The sequence below is a fragment of the Bemisia tabaci genome, chromosome 4 (genome assembly GCF_918797505.1).
Source record: "Bemisia tabaci chromosome 4, PGI_BMITA_v3".
NCBI lineage: Eukaryota > Metazoa > Arthropoda > Insecta > Hemiptera > Aleyrodidae > Bemisia > Bemisia tabaci.
In genome coordinates, this window is record NC_092796.1 from 18,542,668 (window position 1) to 18,566,671 (window position 24,004).

Consider the following 24,004-nt stretch of genomic DNA (forward strand, 5'->3'; position numbering starts at 1 on the left):
CAAAACGTTACCAAAGATTCGATCTACGATGATTTTGAGAATAGATTTGATATGCATGCTTACTCAAATTTTGATGCTGAAGTTTCCTATTTCTTTCTTACCGAGTGATTCGCAAACTGTTATTAAGCTCACCTGAAACAAAAAGAAAAGACAAAGGTGTTAAAATATGCTGACATAATTTAAATCTCCTATTTTACAGTATTACATAGGTATACATAGTTACAGTTGCCTAGTTAGACCACTTTTACAAAGAATATATGATCGAGCCGAGTTAATTGGATGCTTTTTTTTGTTTCAGGAATAAATACAAGAATCGAAATCAATTTGACCTTTCAAACATTAAATATATTGGAAAACGAGGAGTGTAAAAACATGAACCGATACTCGCCAAAAATATCGTTTCAAACGTGTCATAAGTTTGGCATTTTCATGACAGGGTTCTTTCGCCATTTGGGGTAAAAAAAAAAACAAAAAAACAAAAAAAAAAAAACATGAGAAAATTCCTAAAAGTTTAGTTTCATGTACTCATCGGATTGGTGTCATATCAAATCATTCCACTCACATATTTTCCTCCATGCTGTAAAGAGCCGGCGAACTCTTCAGAAGTCGCAGTCGCCTGTTGGAGTTAACGACAACAATAATGGGTTGCTGATCACGTGGGATGAGAAGGGGGGGGGGGATATCGTCACCCTTCTGACGTAAGAGCGTATCTAAATTTCCACGTGAGTCTTGTTTTACATACAAATCCATGCTTTCTAGGGCCCATGCGGAAAGCGAGAAACGCCCTTACGACAGAGGAGCGACTATATTGGCGCGCTCGCGTGGGTGGCCGTATGCGCAAGCTCACAGCTCTTCCCCGCGCGTGCTGTGCGCATGCGCAATCGCTGCGATAGAAAGTTCTTTGAGCTTGCGCGGGCCGGTCTCGGATGCCATATCGCATCATTGCACCTGCCGACGAATCATCGCACACAAAGTCAACAAAATAACATACAAAGACTGACAAATTCATCCAGGTACGTTTCAGGGTTGCAAGTTCAATGAAATTGGGAATTTTTCAAATTACAACAAAAATTCTCACACAGGAAAAAAAAAAAAAAAAAAAAAAAAAAAACCACACATTGGATCTAGAGTCCAGACTCTTAAAAACATCGACAAGAAAAAATACTCTTCATTCAATCAGTTTTAAGATCAAGAACCAAGCCTCTTAATTTGAGCGGATTTCCTTTTGATTTAAGCTTAAATCTGATTGAATCAAGAACCTTTTTTCTTGTCAATGTTTTCAAGAGTCTGGACTCGAGATCCAATGTGTTTTTTTTCCAATGGAAGATTTTTATTTTCCCCAAAAATCTCGGTATTTCCTAGCTTTTTCCAGTCGCAGACACTATTTGTAACAAAAGCCATAAAAAAGCTGTTAGTGCTGGGCGGGGTCCCAAAAATATTTCGTCTCCAGACTCTGCGTTGGGCAGGGTGAATCCGGAACGGCACTTCTGCCTGCTCACGATTCGGGAATTCAAGGCGCAGACTGGAAATTTCAGTTGGCATAAATCACGGTACAAAGTAGGCCTCCGGTCGGAATTATTCTCGACGGGATCACGTTTGATAGACTGTGCGGAGTCCGCATTGAACTCGAACCGCGAGGAGCTGAGATTTATGGGACAACGGAATGAAAGGGGCTACGCGCCACGTTCCATGAACCGAGAATTAAAACTCGGCAACACCGCCGCACTGTATGCAAAAATCAAGATTTTCGGTGACAAGAGCTTCGTTTTCGCTCGTGTTACAGAACAAAATTCTGATCATGAATCTTGGAGAGTGCTACGAGATTATCAGACGTTCAATTGAACTTCATTTTGCGATTAGGAACATTGGCGGATCCAGCAAATTGGCAACATTGTTTTTTCTCCATTTAAACCTATGGAATGTATCGATTCTTGGAGGGGCCAGGTACTCCGACAAGACTCGATTATTTAGCATAGGTTTAAACTAAGTAAATCTAGTGTTGCCAATTTGCTGGATCCGCCTCTGATAACGAACTACAATTTCTAGCCTTATGGTAAAAAAAAACTTGTGTGCATAGTGAAACTAACGGTGTAGATACGTTGTTTCTAAACTGAGCCGGAAATTTTAGTACCAAACTGCGAAATGTAGTCCAATTTCTGGCTCAGTTTAAAAACATCGTGTGCACTATTACTTTCCCTACGCACATACGTGTTTTTATGGATGAGCAAGAACTTGTATTCCTACTTGCAAAAAAAAGTCACATTTGACTACATTTTATAATAAGGAACAGAAACTTCAGGCTCATCTTACCTATACCTATCAAAATTCGTGCTTAGTCAATGCAGCCGGATTTTTTTCCGTATCGGAGATGTCCCGCAGAACTAAATTCAAACAATTCATGCATACAACATACCGACGGTGAAACTACCAAACCACGTATCTCGATTTGCGACGTCGCAGACTTCCTGTCATACTTTATTTTTTAAATGAAAAACTACTTAACATCCAGTCTTGAAAATTTCTGTGATTATTCCTCTTTGTGCGGAAAAAATTCCATGAAAATTTCAAGGAATGATATTGATTTGGTCTACTTCAAAAAAATAAAATGTGAGCGTAGATTTTTAAACACCGTAAACGAGATACGTGGTTTGGTAGTTTCACCGTCGATACACAACAGCAAGGAAAATCTTGGACTTAGAAAAATTTACAGAGATACTGAGAGGAGTTAAGGTGTCGAAAAACAAAGATGTCGCTGTAATGTGTCAAAAAAACATGTTGGAGCTATTAAGATTCTACGTAATCTTGAGGCTTTAGATAAATTGCGGCCGATGTTTCTGTACTTTGAATTTCTGTCGGACGACGCTTGCACACCCATGTGCGCCGCAGGTCGGTTTGAGCAGGAGCATCTCAAAGCACGAAAATATGCTACCGCTGAGACCCACATTGCCAAACATCGGGCAGATTTAGCACTAGGCGGAACGAGATTTATGGCGGCGCGTTCTTCAGTGAAGACGAATAGCTACAGGTAGCGCACTATCGCCTGAATTTAGGATGCCACAAAAACGTGTAGTTTCTCCCCGAGGCGCATTATAATCAGCAATTTTAAGCAGATTGGACTTCAGGCATTCAAATAAACGGCCAAGCAGCTTTTCAGTGAAGCCGTCACACTTAAGACCCAAACATTTTTGAAAATAAAGTGATTGTGATTTACATTAGAAGGAGCTTTTTGGCAAGAGCCACTTGACGGTGATTCCTTATGACTTAAACAAAAAATATTCTCAGTGATTTTCCGTTCTCATAAAATGGAAAGCAATGCTATAATGCTGCTGTCACCTAAAACAACACATCTATTAGAAATGTTTGGTGGTTGTGTTGCGGTTCGTCGCAGGATAACGTGAATTTTCAACACCGCATTGATGCTGGAATCATCCGATTTTTGTTGCTGACAAAATCAACACAGAGCAACACAAAGTAAATTAGAGCACACAGATTACAGCAGTTGTTTGCCATTAAGCCTTTGACTCCGAACACAATTCAGTGTATCATCCTACTAAATAGGTTTTCTGCGCGTTACCGGTTACGCGCGGGCGGCATATCGGCGGCGCTCCATCCCGCACGGGCGAGGCAGAGGTTGTTTCACCGCTAGGGCCTTGTATTCATGCTGTAGGCTGTAATTATCGATATTTTCTCCTCCCCCCACCCTTCCCCTCCAATAAATATTGTTTTAATACTTCGTTATACAGGGTGTCCCAGACCATCCGTAACAGGTATTTTTCTCGGTTGGTTTAGGTAGTACGAAGTGGGGGACCGCGGGGTTATATAGGGAATTGACCCCAAGGAATCCGAATTTCACGGTCCCGAAACCCCCCATGCCCCCCCTTGGGAGGTAGGTGCCCCCCTTGGGGTCATGATCCCAAAAGTCGGGAGACATTGTGCCTCCCCTTTTTACGCCCCGAGGGTGGCTAGGGGGGCCTCGGGACCATAAAAATCGGATTCCCTGGGGTCGATTACCCGGGAAATCATCTTTTTCCGGAGGGTCTACGTCAATTTGCGCCCAAAAATGATCTCTTCAAAACGGGGACATCGGCCTCCTCCATAATTTCCCTTTGGTCGAAAATTGACGTAGATTCTCCGGAAAAAGATGATTTCCCGGGTAATCGACCCCAGGGAATCCGATTTTTATGGTCCCGAGGCCCCCCTAGCCACCCTCGGGGCGTAAAAAGGGGAGGCACAATGTCTCCCGACTTTTGGGATCATGACCCCAAGGGGGGCACCTACCTCCCAAGGGGGGGCATGGGGGGTTTCGGGACCGTGAAATTCGGATTCCTTGGGGTCAATTCCCTATATAACCCCGCGGTCCCCCACTTCGTACTACCTAAACCAACCGAGAAAAATACCTGTTACGGATGGTCTGGGACACCCTGTATAACGAAGTATTAAAACAATATTTATTGGAGGGGAAGGGTGGGGGGAGGAGAAAATATCGATAATTACAGCCTACAGCATGAATACAAGGCCCTAGCGGTGAAACAACCTCTGCCTCGCCCGTGCGGGATGGAGCGCCGCCGATTGGTCAAACGGCTTTTCACAGGTGGATTCGTTCAACTTTTTCGACCAGGTTGGAAGGGTTGCAACCCAAATGAGAAAAACGCTACACTGATGTTAAGACTGAACTCAGTTGCTCCTCTCCGAAGGTGGGTCGAGGATTTCGGATGCGATCGTCATTGCGCTGCCAACATGAAAACCAAATTTTCTAGGCGCACCATCGACCGGAGGGAATTCTGTTTTGATGTAACGGATGTCGGCAGGAAGTCAAAAATTGAACCAAATTCACTCACGGAGATGATCCTTTACACGGAGAAAAAAACCGTGTGCGTGAGACCCGAAGTTTAGCTCATATAGATCCCGGAAGTTTTCAGATTGAGCATCTGAACTCTTTAAATCTAGCTGTCGAGGTTCAGATCACACATCTGAAACTTCAGTTATTACATCTGAAGTACTTCAGATGTAAGAACCGAAGTTTTTCGGATGTGTAAACCGAGGTACTTCAGATGTAAGAACTGAAGTTTCAGATGTGTGATCCAAACCTCAGCAGCTGGACCTGAAGTGTTCAGATGCTCAATCTGAAAACTTCTGAGATCCATATGACCTAAACTTCGGGTCCCACGCACGAAGTTTTTTTCTCCGTGTAGAAAGAACACAGTCAAATAAACACAAGGCTAGTGTTTCTATGAAATTTATATCACTAAGAGTATGAACCCTAAGTCCTCATGATAGAGTTACACGATTTTCGATTAGCAGGGCGGCATTCACGCTATAAAACCGCGATGGGGGGAAAAGGGGGGGGGGGGCTGTAAGTCAGCTGACGGGTGCACCGTCAACGTCACACCTAAATTCGCGTGACTCCATCCGTCAAAGCTCGCGGTCGATCGCAAGGACAGCGGAACAATCAAAAGAATGAAAGGTAAAACAGGAACGGTAGCGCAGGGTGGGGGGAGGGTGGGGGACCGCGAAACATTACTACGAGCACGCTTCCGTCGTTTTACTCTCGAGCTGAAAGCTCGCACCTCTTCGCGCCTTTGCCATATTTTGATAGGAAAAAAAAGAATACAAAAAAAAAAACAACATAAAAACAACAAAAACAACAAGAAAACTGTCCGATATGTTAAGTTGCGCTGGTCCGAGACAATTGTGACTGATATAACTTAGACAGGATGAAAAGTTTCCTTTACTGAAGAAAGGCGGGTCTTGCGCACCAACTAGCTAATTTTGAGCTTGGGCCTGCTGACCAAATTGGTGATGATCACCGACCATGTTGCACTCAACTAAATTGGAACTTTACATCAATTTGCAGTTCGTTGTAAGGTGGCTGTATGGTGTATTTAGTACCGATTTAGTTGAGTAAATACACCTCAAATTACGCCGGTGTTGGGATAAAACCACTTTTTTATTTAAATATTCTTGACTTTTCCCTGACTTTTTGAGATTTCTCAGGGAGATATTCACTGATAGCACATGGTATTTCAGACAGCTCACGCGTGAATGACATAAAAATAATTTCCACTTTAAAGGTTTCGGCTATAGTAAAAGTTCAAGATTTGATGGTAAAATTTACTGAATTATCTACAACTTTTCACGGCTGAGAAGAATTTACAACCTTTCAGAGGTTATCCCATTTTTTCTAAGCAGTTATCACCTTGTTAGAGAGCGGTAAAAACTCTCACGGGGAGAGGTAGGCAGGCGTAAATCTACATTGTGGTACGAGATAGGAGCAGGGACCCAACGTGACGTAGTGAAAAGTACATACTTGCAAAGTCAGGGTTGCCACAAAATTTAAAAAATGGAATTCCCTGACATTTTCCCGACACTTTTTAGTGAAATTCCCTGACAATTGAAAATATTCCATATGGCCAAAAAGACATAATTTGAATTGGTTGACAGCCAAAATTTGCCGTTTTAAACGTCTAATCCACTGTGGAAAGCTGACAAAGGTTAAATAATCAGTTTTTCCCTGACATTACCTGACTGTGGCAACCCTGAAAGTGCATATTCGCTCGATCTGGCGAGAGAGGACTCGGTCCTACCCGCGCCAAAACCAGATAGCGGTAATTAGTTCCACGGCATAATAATGTTTACTCGCGAACAGCGCTCATGGAATTCACAAAATGAAGGCCAGTATAAACTTAGGGAACAGGTAAATTAGTCACACCATTAATTTTTTTAAACGTAGCGATATTTTAGTTCGAAGGACCCTTCTTTTCATTGTGGGAGAAAATTGTTGGAACTTTATAGCTCCTTTGTTGAATGGCCTTGGGTGACTAATGTACTTTCGATCCATGTTCTGTATAATCTTGGAAATCGCCTCGGCGGATCGCTAGGCATAGCTTTCACAAATAGTTAACAACTAGGGATTCAGAGAGCTTAAGCCAGGGGGGCCATGGAAATTCGGCATTTCGAATCTTTACTTTCCTCATTTTTCCGGGATTCCCTTCAAATTTTTGTAGAAAATTTCGAGAAGTAAGAGAAAAAGCGGGACGATAAAAAATAATTTTGAAATTTTCCGATCTGGTTATAAAATGAGCTGTTGAAGCTGTAAGATGGGACGTATAAAAATCTTCACTTCCGTAAACATAAGTGGACCGCGTTCAGCTTAAAAGAACCAAGCCACATCAGTTTTTGACAAATTTAACTGGACAATTTTTTTTTTTTAGAGAACGTTTTTTGGTAAATTTCTTCGAAAGTTTTAAGGATTATGCTTCGCGCTATGCGAAAAATTCACTGAAACTTGCACAGGAATCCGCTCAATCGTTTTCGTGTGAGAAACTAAATTGTATTAAATTTGGCAATAGCTGATGCGGCTTAGTTCCTTTCTGCTTGACGCGGTCCAATTTCTTCATTCCTTGTATTAATTTTGCTCTTTTTCTTCCTTTCAGGGTTTCCCTTAATATGGCCGATGTTAGCCTAAGGGTCATGATTCAACGATACTTCCTCCAAATCTTCTACTCAAAAATATTCCGTTGCAAAAGCTACAGCTGCTGAGTAATTAGAAAAATTATAATCGTGCTATACTTATAATTTAAGTGCAGCTCGAGAGCCCTCGACTGCAAGTTGAAATGACCATTGTCGCCGGATTTAGGCTTTAGTTTCGGCTGGATGAATTAGGGCCGAAGAGTGTTCCGGGAGCCTCACGGCTCAATTGCGAGCAATTGCCAGACCCCCCCCCCCTCACCTGCGGGGGGGGGGGGGGGTTTCACGCAAAGCCGCTCCACCACTATGCATCCCGGCTGTTCCTCGGAGCCTCAAACCTTGGCTTCAATCGGCGGTTCTAATTGTAAGTGCGCTGTAATCACATAATTAATTTAATGAGGTTGGGTTCTCTTTAGCGGCTACCGGCGGCGCGGGCCCCCTCCTTAATCTCGTTTAATCTTCAAGAAAAAACTGCACTCGCTGCAAACGAACCGCCGATCGGGTGGTTAAGGTGGTTTCCGGAAAAAAAAGAGGCGTTGAGATAAGTGCGTTTCGAGAGAGGAAAAAATCCGAGTGACGTAATTCGGCTCGCGCTTACGGTGCAGTCAACGATGAAACGCGACCCAATTAGTCACTTTTTCTCTTCGTGCACGGTTTGTGTTTGCCCGGCTTTTCATATTTTCGCTAATTTTCTCGATTTACTTTGGGCGGGAATTTTCGTTTGAGGATTTTGGGTTCTCCTCTGAGTCGAACGACGGCACAACTGAGTGTTCGGTATATGACGAAACATTGTTTATCGATTCAATTTACCGCACAAGTTCGGTTAGACAAACCGAAAATTCAGTTTGACAAACGGAATTAGTTGGAATGATATGGAACACCAAACTTTGGCACATACGACCGAACTTGTTTTTCAGTGAACATTTTCCGACTACAGACATCGAATTAAAATACTGATTCATTAATCGGAAATATTCTGTGCTTTCCCTCATTTTCGCACGGGGAGGGGGGGGGGGGGGTGAAAAGGGCATGAAAAACGCGGGCTTTCGGCGGCGAGAACACCTGAAATGGGACGCTGGGGCTCACTTCGCAACGCGCGTGACACCGAAGACAGGGCAGTCGGGGCAGCGAACCGAACCGCGACCAGTCGCCACCCTGTTGCTACATGTCACTTCAATAATGCAGACCCTCCGTTTTTCCCAGCATAATCTAAACTTGATTACCTCACATTGGAAGCTCAGTGGTTGCACGAAGAGGTCTGACAAAAGGACACAGCGGTTGCAAAAAGCCTTGAGCTGTGACCTCCGCTAGTGAGAAGAAATATTTTCAATAATACTGAGCATGGTCACAAAAGAGATCTGCTCGTGGGGGAGACTCACTCTTTACGGACAAATTTTCCAGGTTTTCTGCGGATCTTCGTTACGTGCGTTATCTTCAAGTACGCTGTTAAAAACCGAGGAGTGAAATTCGGTGCTGGAGATTTTGCGGTGCTATTGCGCCCAAAATCCTCGAAATGAGTGCGAAGTGAAATCAGCACGGTAAAAGCGTTAAATGATCCGCAAAAAGAGTTGATTCCGCTCCGTAATAGTTTAAGTTACTCCGTAAGGAGCATAGATTCCGCTTCGATTTAATATCACTCTGGGTTTACAGGCGCTACACGTATACTCTCCGTCACAGAATTTCACTCCAAAATTTTCAACGGTGATAGCCGGTGATTCCGGTCATGGGAACCGAATTCCGTTCTACTAAACCTGAGTCCGGTTCCTGTGACCGAGAACTTTGGTTACCGAATCGGAAAACTAATAAGTTCGAATGTAACGGAACAAATTTTCCGACACAGAATTTTACCCCAAAATTTTTAACAAGATAATCGGAGATTCCAGTCATGGGGACCGAATTTCGTTCCGCTGAAGCAGAGTCCGGTTCCTGTGACCGAGAATTCCGGTTCCCCCGACTGGAAAAGCATTATGTTCGAATGGAACGGAACAATTTTCTCGGGGTCGTTTCCGGTTTACCGGGTCCCGTACACGATACATTTCCCGGGATTTTCGCGGGAATACACGATACATTTCCCGGGATTTTCGCGGGAATACACGATACATTTCCCGGGATTTTCGCGGGAATACACGATACATTTCCCGGGATTTTCGCGGGAATACACGATACATTTCCCGGGATTTTCGCGGGAATATCGGGCAACGTTGCGGGAGTAAATACGCTGGAGCAGGGCCAAAAGACGACGAGTCGCGAGTCGCGACCGGCCGGGGCCGGCACTTGGGCTTATCCCAACGAAAAAGCGAGACAACTCGGATTCCGCGCCCTGTTGCCCGGCCGCCACCGGAAATCCCGCGCCTCCCGCCCGCGGAACCGGGTTTCAGGGGCGGCGCGGCATCCCCGGGGGCCGACCCGCCCGGGGAACACGAGTCCCTGCCCCGGGCCCGTCCTCCGTTCCTCATTCCGATCGCGCTTTCAGTTCCTATCACTCTGTTCCGCTTTTTTTAAGCCTTTTCCAGCTCCGCTGTGCTGAGCAAAAACGCTGTATGGACCTTTCTCTGTTGCCAAATTTCTTTAGGTAAACTACAAATTTGCAGGAAAATTTGTGACAATTTTCCGTCCAATTTTCCAGAGAATTTCTTTGCAATGTTATCTAACGTATCGAAATATTTCGAGTAGAAATATTCATTTTTTTTCTCAAAGATTAATGTTTTCAAAGGGGAAATTTGGCAATTCTTGAATGTTCATTCGGCGTTTTTCCTAAGCACGGTAGAGCTCGGCAGACATAAAAAATGCGGCCAATTTCAGATTCATTCGTGCGCGGGGACTGTTCTGAAGACCTCGCACTATGGCTTGTCAGCAATGCAAGGAGATAGAATCCATAGGCAGATCCAGATACTTCACTGAAAAAAAAAAAAAAAAAAAAAAAAAAAAAAAAAAACACATTGGATCTAGAGTCCAAACTCTTGAAAACATTGACAAGAAAAAATTCTCTTGATTCAATCGGATTTTTGCTTGAATCATAACGAAATCCGCTTAAATTAAGAGGCTTGGTTCTTGATTTAAGCTAGATTCTGATTGAGATGTTTGAGTCTGGACTCTAGATCCAATGTGTTTTTTTCAGTGTGGCGAGTTTTCGCATTCCTTGATTTTCCCTGGCATTCGAATTAAACTTCCACTTTGATTTGTTTTCCTTCAAATTACACTCATTTCTGCTGAAAATTTCCCCGACTTTCCCGATCATCGCGAATTCCCTGACTTTCTGAAACCTTCCCAGATTCTCAGACCGCCAGAAACCCTGAATTACCAAAAATAATCGACTTCCCTTCTTCATTCCTCCGTTCCCTTCTTTTTTCGTCCTCCTTTTTGTTGGGCAAACGGAACTTTGGTCCATCAATGAATCGAGAAACATCGGTCAGCGTAAAGCGTGTTCCAAAAAAACCTAAGTTGTTCGGTACATCGGATGTTTGGTTGGTGCGACCAAACTTTTGGTTCACCAAACCGAGAACAGGTGCGGCTCTCATAACCCGGATCGGTTTACGAATCAACGATGTACAAGATTGTAATTCTTACATCGTTGATAAAATCAAGCTAACAGGAATCTCAATATCGTCTCTCTCCTAGCGTAAGAGCTGACGTCACTCGATCAAATCGAGCCATAAAATCTTCAAGGTCAGGTGTTGTGATTGGCTCATTTGATGACTTGGACCAATCACAGCACTTGACCTTGAGATATTGATGGCACCATTGGATGTGTGACATTAGCAGAGGGCGTGACTCCACTCAGCGATGAACCCTGCTGTCCATAAACTTTAATACTTTTCTGGGCTCATCTCAAGAAGTAATTACGCCGTTTTGTCAGCCACGTGACGGATATGAACTGCTGTGGAGGGTGACGTCGTGTCGATCCTCGTGGACTTGCAGATAAATATCCCCGTTGATATTAAACGGGAAACTTGGGACGTTCGATACACCAAGTCCGAGCGGGCCGTCCCGACAGTAATGAGAAGTACCTAGGTGCGGAACGAAGGGGCAGCGAGACACGGCAGCGGAATAATGGTGTCAAAACGATGTTCAAGTGGACGTGTAGATGTTGCTTCTACGCGGCTGTCAAAATGGTCCTGTAAATTTGGAGCAAATAATCTGACATACTGCAAAATTCACCGGAGTAAAATCAAGCCGCCGGGCCTGGGAATCATTAATCATTGAATCTTTTTATTAGGCTTAGTGTTACACAAGAGTTAAAAACCTTGTGTCCAGAATCCTTGATTTTTTATCACTCACATTGTTCAGTCTATTTTCTCTTATTTCTGCAGGGGAATTCATTCATTTTCTTCCGATAAATTTACGGAAAATCTAACTTCCCCCGCCCCCTCCATATTTTAAGGTGTAATTATTGATATATTTCTCTCTTTTTCATGCGAATCTGCACTACTAAGAGAACGTCGACTACTAAGCGGCCGTCCACGAGAAAAAGGTCGTAACTCCAATGAAGACTTCGAATTTTTCTTCCGTACATACTGTTCCATTACGAGAAAATCTGATCACCAAGAAGCTTCATTTGGTAAATTTTAATTCTCAATGGTATGATATAGTTACTTTAGAATTAAGAAGAACAAATGACCGTATGATTTTCGATATTAAAACATTTTTTCAGTAGAAGGCTTTAGAACTCTAAAATGGAGTTATGGCGTTTTTGCTCAGGACGGCGGAAGATGAGTCTTCCCGTGGTGGAAAAAGAAGATTTTAAGGTATCTTAACGCCGATTTTTTAATGAGCACCATGACCTTCCCTAAGAAGTAAAGGTGATTTATGGGATTTTCAGGTAGTTAGACACCACGGGTTGGTCGTAATATTGTATCGCCAGGCTCGGATTCCTGAGTTTCTGAAACAGATCTTTGTGAGGCCGAATCGGCAAAGGCGTTGAGGCGGCGGGCTGGAAGTTATTCATCGCTAATGAACTCATTTGAACAATCCAATTAACAGTTACGTCACGGCCGCAGCAGCAACTCGCGGGACTCAAAAAGCGTCCGCGACAGATTGCGAGCGTCGCACTGCTATGACACTTCGGGACTCGGCCGGCCTCTTGTCCCGTCCTCCCGTATCCTCAGGAATAACATTCGAATGCTGCCAAATTTGGCCGATAACGTAATTGTTAGAGAGAAAAATCGATAGTATTTTTCCTTGGAATTTTTAGAGATTATGTGAGTCGCAAATTGATTACAAGTTGCAATAAGGAACCACTATTCCTAACTCATTTTAGAAACAACATATGTGATATTGGTTTCCCAATGCAGATACGTGCTTTTATGGAAGAGCGAAAGATGTTGGTTTCTTGTCTCAAAATGTAATCCAAATGAAGTTCTCTAAGAATTTCAGGAAAAAATGATGTTTTTCAAAATAATTAGGGATTCTATGCCGCATGCTCAATTGCTCATACGGTGTTATCCTGAGCACGACAGCGTGTTCGTGAGCTGAGAGCTTTACTACAGTAAGACGCCGTACGAATATTCGAAAACTTCCAAATTTCCAGTGATACAAAATTTATTTGGGAGGAAAGTTATGCATCTTTCCCCTTGAAGTTTTTAGATATTTTACATTCAATTGTGGAAAAAACTGTGTAAAAAATTGGAAGAAAACTATTTACAACATTCCCCTTAAATTCGTATATCATTAATGGAATTTTGGCAACGCGTGAAAGTTCATACGGTCTTTTTCCTTAGGATGGCAGTATGGGCGGTGAGGTGTCGGTGGAGGAAGGACCAGCTGCAGAACACTACTGATCCCCGTCTGGAATCCTGGATACAACAGTAACCTTCATACAACCTCAATCTTTTCAAAAAGAAAATCCTGATGGTATCTTAAATCTCAATTTAACTTTCGACGGCTATTTAGCATGAATTTTCTAGGTTTCATCGCTTTCAACTCACTTAAAAATAAGATATATAGTATGCTCACCTTAAAACATCTTAAAATCTGGCATTTCAATTTTTTTATCTCTTTCAAAATGCACGACGTTTCAGCAAGACAATGAATATAGAGCCCCTCGAAACTTTTTGCATGAAAAAGGACGATGTTACTGCTGCCTAAACGAGGGACATTTCAACAGAGGAAACGTGTTTTTTGCTTTCCGCAAGCGCGAGATGAACTTAAATGAATCAGTTGTTTTCAAAAGGGAACAAAACGGACATGCTAACCAAGACTCATCAAGAAATGGACCTGTTCTCTTTGAAAACAACAGATTCAGATATTGACTTCCGAACAATAAAAATCGACGCTGTTCGACGATGCATGACGCGAAAGGAAAAATTCAACTATAAAATCACCATTATTTTTGACTTTAATTTAATATTTTCCCGATTTAGGGAAGACAACCACCCGTACTTGGACGTCGTCGGGTGATACCCACCGTTTCGAAGGCGAATTTTGTGCACGCGTCGAGAAAAACGGGTCAGTTAATTCGCAGCATCAGCAGTTCCCCGACAATAAAATTGGCGCTACCTTGAAAGTCGAGGAGAAAATTTTCACCCGCACTCCATTAGTAACATTTCCGTATGGAATGACGCTCAGCGACCTGTACTTAGACGTAGACGAGTCGTCAAATGGCGAATCAGGCGAGGCTGATCGTGACCGAGACCGAAGCCGCTCATCAAGTTCAAACTTTCGCCGGCGACCGTACCGTAACACCAGTTTCTCGAGCGCGGGTTCCGATCGCTAGTGGTCTTCCTGCTTCGCAATTACGTCAATTGTTGCATCGAACGACTGTTAGGTCGGCAAACCTTGTCCCTTCAACGGCCTTTCAAGGGTCGGCCCGATCGGCGGGATCGAGATGGCAACATGTAAGGCAGGGCGTGGCGTGCTTTGCGATATATCGATTGATCTGCCATTAAAATCTATGGAAAAGAATCGATTTTCAAGGTGTTCACTGCGAACACCCTGATAATCGATTCTTTACTACAGCTTCAAATGGAGAAATATCGATAATCGATAATGCACGCCACGCCACTGATGTAAAGAGGTGCGACGACTTGCAGAATGCGCTCTAATGCATACAAACGATTAGTGAGAACCGGTGCTGAGATAAGAGCGAATCGATGATGTTGATTTCATGCAGGACGGCATCTTTCAGAAATTCTTTCGTGAAGCGATTTTGAGCCGTTTTAGAAATCGCATGACGCTTAAACGTTATGATAGCTAGCGTATACTCATCCTTCTCCCGCATTCTCTTTGCAAAAAAGGTGATATAATTTTTACCCTAAAGCGTCCTAGGTCTATATCTGTTAACATCGGGGAGAAATGGTGCTAGGTTCACACCATTTCGCGGGGAAAACAAAACCAAAAAGTTCCAATTTTCCACTTTATTTTCCCCGCGAACCCTGGTAAAAATTGGCAGTAGAATCTGTGTTCCAAAATACCATAGACCTACAGCCGACTGTAAGATTTCCAATAGCTTCTATAGCCGGCAACAAAATTTCTTATAGCCTTTTAGAGCCGATGGCGATTAAGCAACAGCCTGACGATAAAGTGTATGCTGAACTTACTAATTACGGGTGCTAGGACTTAGGGAGTTATTGGACTACCGCTCTCTTTTTGGGCCGTAGTATCTTGATTTAATTTGCGAGGAAAGCTCCGTTCTTTTGAAGGATGCCTGACATTCCTAATATGTTGGAGCGCCCTCAATTTCGTATGATACTATGCAATACCTCTGGTGTGAAATAGTCGCTTCAAACACCGTGGTACGCTGCGTCGCGGCGCGGCGAGCGCACGGGCAGCCAGCGCGAAACGCGCATTGGCGCCTACAAACCTAACAGGGATACTTCACGCATTGCGCAGTGCGTGAAGTATCCCTGTTAGGTTTGTAGGCGCCAGTGCGCCGCCGCGCGCCGCTCCGCTTTGTGTTAGGCTCTAATATTTAATCTCGTGGAGTCAGCGTTGTTCAACTCATTACTTTGAAATGTTTGCACACTTTGTACGGATTATTCTCATTTTAATTGATGAAAACAAACATGTAGTAAAGGAAAATATAGTGTGCGTTTTGTAAATATTATGGTGATTCCGTACAAACTTGCGGATTTACAAAGCACACGAATTTCTATACAATTTCTTATAGCCTTTTATAGCCGATGGCGAAAACGCAACAGCCAGGCGATAAAGTGTAAACCCCGGCGACAGGAACTATAGCCCGACTGTTTAATTTTTTATCGCTTCGTGAGGCCCGGCCGTATGATTTTTTCCACTTTCTACAGCCAGCTATATGATTTTCTATCGCCTTCTTCAGTCGGCTATCAGAACTCCTACGGTATTTTGAAACGCAGCTCCTACTGCCAATTTTTACCAGGGAAATGGTGTGAGTTCAGCACCATTTCTACACCTCATTACATACAGTTTCGGCCATTTATTAGTGTTTTCTTTCATTTATCTATTAACACCGTTACATTCTAGAAACTAAACTCTATTTAGGTGAGGGAACATTGCACTTTTCACCGTTTCCTACACAAAGGGACGCAACTCCAATGCAATGTTGCAAATTTGACGCAAATAACTCAATTTTTTTAAGAACGCACCTGCGCATTTTCCCGCAAAATTTTCTGATTTTTGCCCGAGATCAGAAGAAAAATCAGTGAACCTTTCAGTTTGAAATGCCGAGGAATCTCCTATTAAAAATTCAATTTACGGGTGGAAATTCGGCAACTTTGACATGCATTTACGTAATTTCGCGAAGGCACAACGATTTTTGGTGTGGAGGTATAAAAACTCATGATAAACGTCAACACGAAACAAATTTTTTTTCACTGAGGTGAAGTCACCAGCATGCTGTCGTGATAAGGAAAAACGCCGTATGAACATTCGAGAGTTGCCAAATTTCCCCGAAAAAATATGTATTTTAGAGGAAAGTTATGCATATTTTTCATTGAAATTTTTAGACATTTTAGATTAAATCGTGAACAAAATTGACTGAAAAATTGGAGGAAAAATATTCATAATTTTCTCAGTACATTCGGATTTTCTTGAAGGAAATACGGCAACGTCTGAAGGCTCATACGCTGTTCTTCCGTAGCACGGCAGTATGTTACTCCGCGAGTCGCGTCGCATCACGAAGAGCCACCGTGCAACGAAACTTAATGAGAGTTCTTGCTGTATCTAGGCCCCGCCGAGACGATTCAACCGGAAAAAAAAATCGATCGCAAACAGATGTTGTCGGGCGAGAAATCTGCTGGGAACCAGGAACCGAGGAGTTAGCGAGTGGAGAGCATTAATTTGGCGGGAACGAGGGGAGATAAAGAGTTATCCCACTAAATACCTGACGATAACGACTTTCATCGATGCGACCATTGAGTCGGGTCGAAACAACGAGGGAAGTAATTAAGGCAAGCGCGGTTGCCGGAATTGAGGGCACAATTTTCGCACACTCACAAAATTTGCAGGAAAGTGAAATGAGAGTGACATCAGGAGCGAGGGACCTGCACCTGCAGGAAACATTGTGACGGGTTTCTTGGTTTTCGACTGTCCCTGACTTTTCAATGGTTTTGATTGGGTTTAGAACATGGATTTCCCCGACTTTTCGAGGAATTTTTAATCAGAGATCCCTAAACTTTTCATAACTTATCAATGTTTTTTTTTTTTTTTTGGCGTGCTTTTTCATAAACATTCTTTCCCAAATCTCTAAGCCAGCATCTTAAAGTCGAAAGGAAAAAAAAAAAAAAAATGAATACAAATTTGAGAACTGAGAAGCCTAAGCTGTTTTTGAAGATAGAATATATGTTCTACGGCTATATAGAGAGAAATTTAATTACAGAAGAAGAATTATTTGGCTTTCTCAAAAATTTTTCGACCAGAAAAAAACATTTCGAAGTTCGACTATAACTTTCCCTCTTTTTTCAGGGATATGCGTAACATACCGACTTTCCAGGTTTTCAATGATTTTTTAAGAACTTGTAACGTCGAATGAATCAATTCAGGGCCCCAAAGCAAAAAGGCACCACGCTGAAATTTCGCGCTATTAGAGATACTCGCGCGTCGGCACAACTGAATTCAATATTAATTTCAATTTTTGGAACTCAATGTCTTGAAATCAACGCTAGAAAAGGCTTCCAAGTTATTTGAACATACTAAACCGTGTTGCAGATCTCCACTGTGCTGATAACCCCATCTTCCCAAAAAAGTGACTTAAGTAACTATTTGTTCCTGGGTGTCTGTGTAAAATTTCTTCGAGAAACAGTGCGGTGCCGGTTGTTTGGTTAAACATCGACTCCCAGGTCATAAAAAGCTCTTGAGGTCGAGACTGCATGTCAAAAAGAGGCGAAAGTTCACCTGAAAGTTTGGTCGAATTTTCTACGCAGTTTTAAGGCTAAACAGACGAGCAGAGTTGCCACTCTGAGGAGATTCTGAAAAAATTTGGGATTTTGAAAATTTTACGGAAGGTCCGTAACTACCTTTAAGTTGATCAAAATCATAGGGCTTCCTCTTCCGTACCTACTTTGCTTCCGGCAAATTATTGTTATCCCTTGCCTAGAACTGGGAAAAGAAAAGAATGGGCAAATGCCACATCAACCTGAGTGCATCGTTCATCAGTTAGCCTATCGATTACCATATGAAATGTTGAATAAAGCCGCATTTTGATGTGACATTTCGTCACCTTCCAGCCCAAGTATCACAAGCGCCATGCGACGTTTCAAAATTTCCGCCCCCATTTTATTTTTTTAAGAGACAATTGTTCAACGCAGCTGTCCGAAAATTTCACAAAATTTTCATTGTGCTGCTGATAAAATTCAGTTAAATTTGTAAACAAATCAACCAACAATTTCTCTATAAAAAAATAAAATGGCAGCGGAAATTTTGAAACGTCGCATGGCGCTTGGGATACTTTGGCCGGAAGGTGAAGAAATGTCACATCAACCTGAGTGCATCATTCATCAGTTAGCCTATCGATTCCCGTATTTCGATGTGACAGTTGTCCATTCTTTTCCTTCCCCAATTCTAATTATTGGACTATGAATAGCTTGCGACACGAGTGCACACACCCGAACTTTTATACATACTTTTTTCTGCGTGAGCCGGCAACTGGGGTCGCCGACTCGGGCGCGGGTGAAAGTGGCGGGCGTGAGAGATGCGAAGATAGAGGGCTATAATAAAAGCACAGGTATGTGCACACTTTGTAAACGAAAGGACTCCGCACCGCAGCAGCGCCCCGCACCCGCTCCAAGTCTCCGATCCGAGTCGGAACGCGACACCTGTTCCCGGCTACGGTATCCGCGCCCGTGGACCACTCCACAAAAAAAAACGCCAAGCTATCCTTTCCTCCGGGGGGGGGGGGGGGAGGGGGTCTCTGTCCGCAAACAAAAGCTCGCTACTCCACCGCAAAGCTCTCGTCCCTATCTGGCCGTGTTTGTTTACCCGCGGCCCCGCGCTACCGTCATCGTCATGAGAAGTAGGCATGGTGGGATAAAGGTGATACACACCCAAAGGCAAACAGGGCGGCGTCTGTTTTTTTTAAAAAAATTATACAAGAAAAGCGTACCACAAGCCTTCCTGATGTGTGAGGAAAACTAAACGGACAAATCTAAGCATAGTGAGACAAATTACATTTGAGCAGAGTTTCACGGAAACGTGCCAAGTTGCATTTTGAAAAAAAATGAGTTGAGAGGCGTTTTGTATTCAACATGTTGTGGATCAAAAATGGGTAACTTGCGCTGGTCTCAAAAAGGTGATTTGATTCTTGGAACTGGTAGATCAGCTAAAAATAATCAGATCTGTTCACACAATAACTTCCTATGTTCAATATTAATCAGGATATCACGCTTTGAAAAATTCGTGCGTTGACGTCATCTACGTCGAGAATTAAACAAGATAACGCCTTGAGACGATCCGTGAATATTCCGTTATTATATCAAGAAAAAGCTCACTAAAATCCAAGTAAGAACGCTACTTTCTTAGTTTCTAGTTGGAAAAATAAAATATTAGAGGTCATTAGGCAACGGCTGATGTAGTTGGGCTGGTTTTAGTGATTCGGGTTGATGAAAGCTGGATTTGGAATCAAGGGATTTTTACATTGATGCAATTGTGCGCTTGCTAATGAATTTTTGCCGGCGATATTTTATTCGTGACTGATTATGTCTGTGGGTTGCATTATGTGGCAGCTGAGTGATGACAAAAAGAGGAAGAGGAGCTAACACTCCTCGATGGAGTCCACATTAAAGTGGGCGCCAAAGATGGGAAAGGGCCATAATATCAAAAGCCGAATTTCATCTCTACGTTTCGGGTCGGGCGTTTAAGTCACCGCCCACGCGTGTAACGACGCACGCACCTACTACGGGGGACAACACACACACTCACACCGCGCGTGCCACGACTTCACCGACTCAACACCTTTGTCAGAAGATCAGTGCTAAGAAAGAACGTCGTAAGCGCCTTTAAACGTTGCCAAATTCCCTTCGATAAAATATGAACGTTCCGAGAAACCTATGCAAACTTTGCGTTCAATTTTTTAGAGCATTTTACTTGAAATTAGATCTTGATAATCTGAAAATTTCAAGAGACGATATAATCAACTATCGTCAAACGTAAACATTTTATCGGAGGAAATGTGGCAACCCTCGAATGTTCATATGGTATTCTGCCTTAGCATGGCAGAGTAGAACAATGATACGGATAACCTGCAACGCTACAATAGACGTTTGGGATTTAAATGAACTTTACCATCGATTGCAAACGTCATATAGAATCGTCTTTCGATGGATGCTTATAAGTTCACAAAAAAAAGTGACTTGAATTCGCCGACAAAAACATTTCCTCTTAAATCAAGACTATAAAATAGCTTGAAACAGCCAAATTTCTGATACATATAAGCTACTTCTTCCTTGATAAGAGGACCTTTCCTGCTTGATTCGAGATAAATGTCTGAGCGGCAAATTCTGGAATATTTCTCCTGAACACAAGCACCGAAAGTGTGTTTCCTGGTGTGGCAAAAAATGACCGGTTCGAATACCAAATATTGAATTTCACTCCTTGAAGAATAAAAAGGATAACATTTTTCGTTAGTCGCATTAGCTATACACCATGGTTTCGTCCACAGGGGCTCGTACATTCTGATTAATACAAGCCCTGCTTGCTTCCCATCCATTATTGATGAGAACAAGGCATAAGGAACTTGCGCTATGGATGAAATTAATGCAGCACTTGCGGCAAACGGCTGAAGTTCGCTGCAAACAAAATTCGCCCCCTGGCATGTCACATATCACGTGATTGTGCAGCCAAACTCACCACCGGCACACCAGCCGAAATAGCATTATGTAAATATGTTTGATGGTGAAAGTCGAAAAACACGAATCTCGATTTGCGACGTTGCAAATGTCTTGTTAAATCGTATTTCCACACAATAACACTAATGAAATTGCTTCAAAGTCTCACTAGTTTTCATCATCCTCTACAGAATATTCTGATGAATAGTCATTGCTCAACACTGTTTTTGGACAGGTAAAATAGAACGACAAGCGGATATTTTCAGACGCGGTGATCAAAATAGGCGTTTGTCGTCTTTTCTACATCCATAAGGCTTACCGCACTTTGCGTGCATGTAAGGTGGCTAATTGTGAGCCAATTAAAATTCCTCGGGCGAACCATGTACTCAATATTGTCACCTTCCGGCCAAAGTATCACAAGCGCCATGCGACGTTTAAAAATTTCCATCAATAGTTTATTTTTTTTTACAGAGAAATTGTTTAACGAGGCTGTCCGAAAGTTTCACTGAATTTTCTCTGTGCTGCCGATAAAATTCCGTGAAATTTTCAAGCAGATTAAATCAACAATTTCTCTGTAACAAATAAAACGACGGCGGAAATTTTTAAACGTCGCATGGAGCTTGTGATACTTAGGCAGGAAGGTGACGATATGTTGCTCATCAATCGTGACCAGCACTGGAAAAAACACATTTGATCTGGAATCCAGACTCTTGAAAACATTGACAAGAAAGAGGACTCATGATTCAATCAGATTTAAGCTTAAATCAAAAACCAAGCCTCTTAATTTGAGAGGATTTCCTTTTGATTTAAGCTTAAATCTGATTGAATCAAGAGTCCTTTTTCTTGTCGATGTTTTTAAGAGTCTGAACTCTATATCCAATGTGTTTTTTTTTTTTTTTTCCAGTGCAGGTGAAAAATCGCGTTGATCTCCGAACTTAACGTTTGCTCTACCCAATAACATTGCTCAAATTTACTATAGTGCGTGGTCTTAAAAATGTTGTGATCTCTAGCTGCAGTACTTTTTGGGCTCATCCGACAACCTTCAGAGGGAGGAGGGGGGGGGGGGTCGAGGGTCTCGCTAGGGGCCCGGCCGGAGCTGTGGGCACTCTGAAAAAGGCAAGAAATCTGGAGCGAGCAGTGGCAGAGAGCGGCGCGCGACTCGAGTGGGCAGTCCGGCACGTGGAAAACGAGCTTGCACCCGAACAAATTCCGTATTTAGCCCGGATTAACGACCGGAATCCTTGCCACACTCGGCGACATTTGAAATTTCAATTTCGTACGAGGAACAAACAATCATGAGATCATGACGAAAACCATCATTTCACTAGGTTGCCTCCTCTCTGAAAATCCGATTAAACGATTTCCGATTCTCCTGGAAACTAACCGGGCAACATTCTGCGATGAGGAACAATTACTTCTGGCTCTTTACCGACAACACATGAGCCACTGGTTCATCCCCTGTGCAGATACGTGCCGTTGCGGGTGAGTCGAAAATAGTAATTCTCTATTGTTCAAGAACAAGATGGATGACAGCATCATCTGCGGTATTGAGTATGCCATAGACGAACATCCGATGGATGACGTCGTCTCTTTGAACACCTCGTTGTAGTTATCGTAGCTCGTGGTTTCTATCATCTTACAATTAGTCTCGTCACTGGTGCACAGAGAGGAACGAAACAAGTCCAAAGGAGCATTTTTCAACGGGAAAACCGCGATATTTTGAAATTAGTAAGACTAAGTTGCGATTTGTTTACGATTTTTTGGCGATAAAATCGCTCAGATCGCAGGAGGTTTTTAAAGTTCTAGAAATAGTACCCACTTGATCTTCAAATTCTAGGGAATAGCACAAAGAGTTGTGTTTCAGAGTTCTTTATCAAAATCTCCCGTATTTGTCACGGGACGCATACCTGCCCTCCGAATTAAAAATCGACGAAATTGCATGCAAATTTTTCAGCTTTCATTTCGAGGAGATTTATTTTACAAATCTGTTCACGCCATGATTTTTTACAGCGCAACTCCGGCGCATCCGGGAGCACTAGCGCGTGGCAGTCAACCAGCTGATCGCTGATGACTGATCGAACCAACCCACTCCTCATGAATCACGCATGTATTTTCGCGCTAAATTCGGCAACAGGGGCCGGTGCTTCTTAATCCAAGGTGGAGGTGAGTATAACTGCAATTTATATGCACTGCCCGGGCGCTCGGTCGGTGCAAAGGAGTCGCAGTCGCGGTGGCCAGAAACTAAACGAGTCGTTCCAGAGAGGGAACTTGGTGAGCCCTGGGGCACCCAAAACGTTATTGTCATGGGGCTCACCCGCTAATGCGCGCACGTTCCCTTATTCGAACAATTCGTCGTTCCTCTGACGTAAAAACGTGTCTTAATTTGACCATGAGCCCTGAAAAGCATTAAGTTACGACGGCGACGGGGCTCATCTGAAAATGCAGATGTGTCCTTCCATCAGCAGAGCAACGAATTCACACACTAGAGGCCGGGTCGGGGGCACAGAGATTGGTTAGGATGGAGACCGTTGGAGAACTCCTCCTTAAATGGACGCGTTAAAAATAGGATCAGTATAATGCATTCTTTCAGCGAGGAGGAAAATCCTGATTTTCTCGGCCCACCTTGCGCGAAATTGCTGGCAAGGGCGACCTCGCGACGAAATTGGGGAGGGTTGTGGGATGATGCTTTCATTTTCTGTCTGCTAAAAAAAAAGATTTTTTCAGTCGTGGGTAGATTTGAAAATTAAGACAGGGAATGATCCCACGTTTTCCATGTTTTAAATAAAGTTACAATTAATCATGCCCGAGGAGTGTTGCCTGAGCCAATTAGGTAAAAATATGGTTAACTATCGAGCATTCAGCCGCACAAAAGAACTAAAAAGCGCAGGCGTGCGAAGACAAAAAGGACACCTTTGGGAAAACGTGATTTCCTAATTATAAATCTCAGCAGGTACCATCTCGTTTTCTCGCACCAGATTGCGATCTTGAACACCATCTTTATATAGATTAAGTGAAAATGAGAAGATATCTAGTTTCTGCGAAGAACGGCTCATGATTTTCTAATATCGCAAATGGGTTATCCCGAGAAAAATGAGTATTCAAGGATTATTCAGGGCTCTACGCTCACTGCATATTGAGGGAAGCGACATTTCTGTAGTTACTTTTCATAACTTCGCTCGAAGCCCTCAGGTTTCCTAATTGTTCTTTTTTTCTTTTTAAGTATTATTTTTTTTTTTTATCTTTCAAAATTTCGAGGCCAAGGGCAAACCCGAGAGAGTAATTTGGTCTTATCGCGAAATTCCCTC

The 24,004-nt window shown here is 42.9% G+C and overlaps 1 protein-coding gene across 4 annotated transcripts in view; it reads right to left on the bottom strand.

Annotated features, from left to right (window-relative positions):
• Amph (amphiphysin) overlaps nucleotides 1-24,004 on the bottom strand; it is a 124,487-nt gene that overhangs the window by 75,930 nt on the left and 24,553 nt on the right. Inside the window, exon 1 of one of the 4 annotated variants that reach the window (XM_072299458.1) lies at nucleotides 64-86. The exons of the other annotated variants lie outside the window; for them this stretch is intronic. The gene's annotated coding sequence lies outside the window, so the exon portion shown is untranslated. Of the gene's footprint in view, nucleotides 1-63; nucleotides 87-24,004 lie in introns of those variants that run through there. 4 annotated transcript variants of the gene reach the window in all.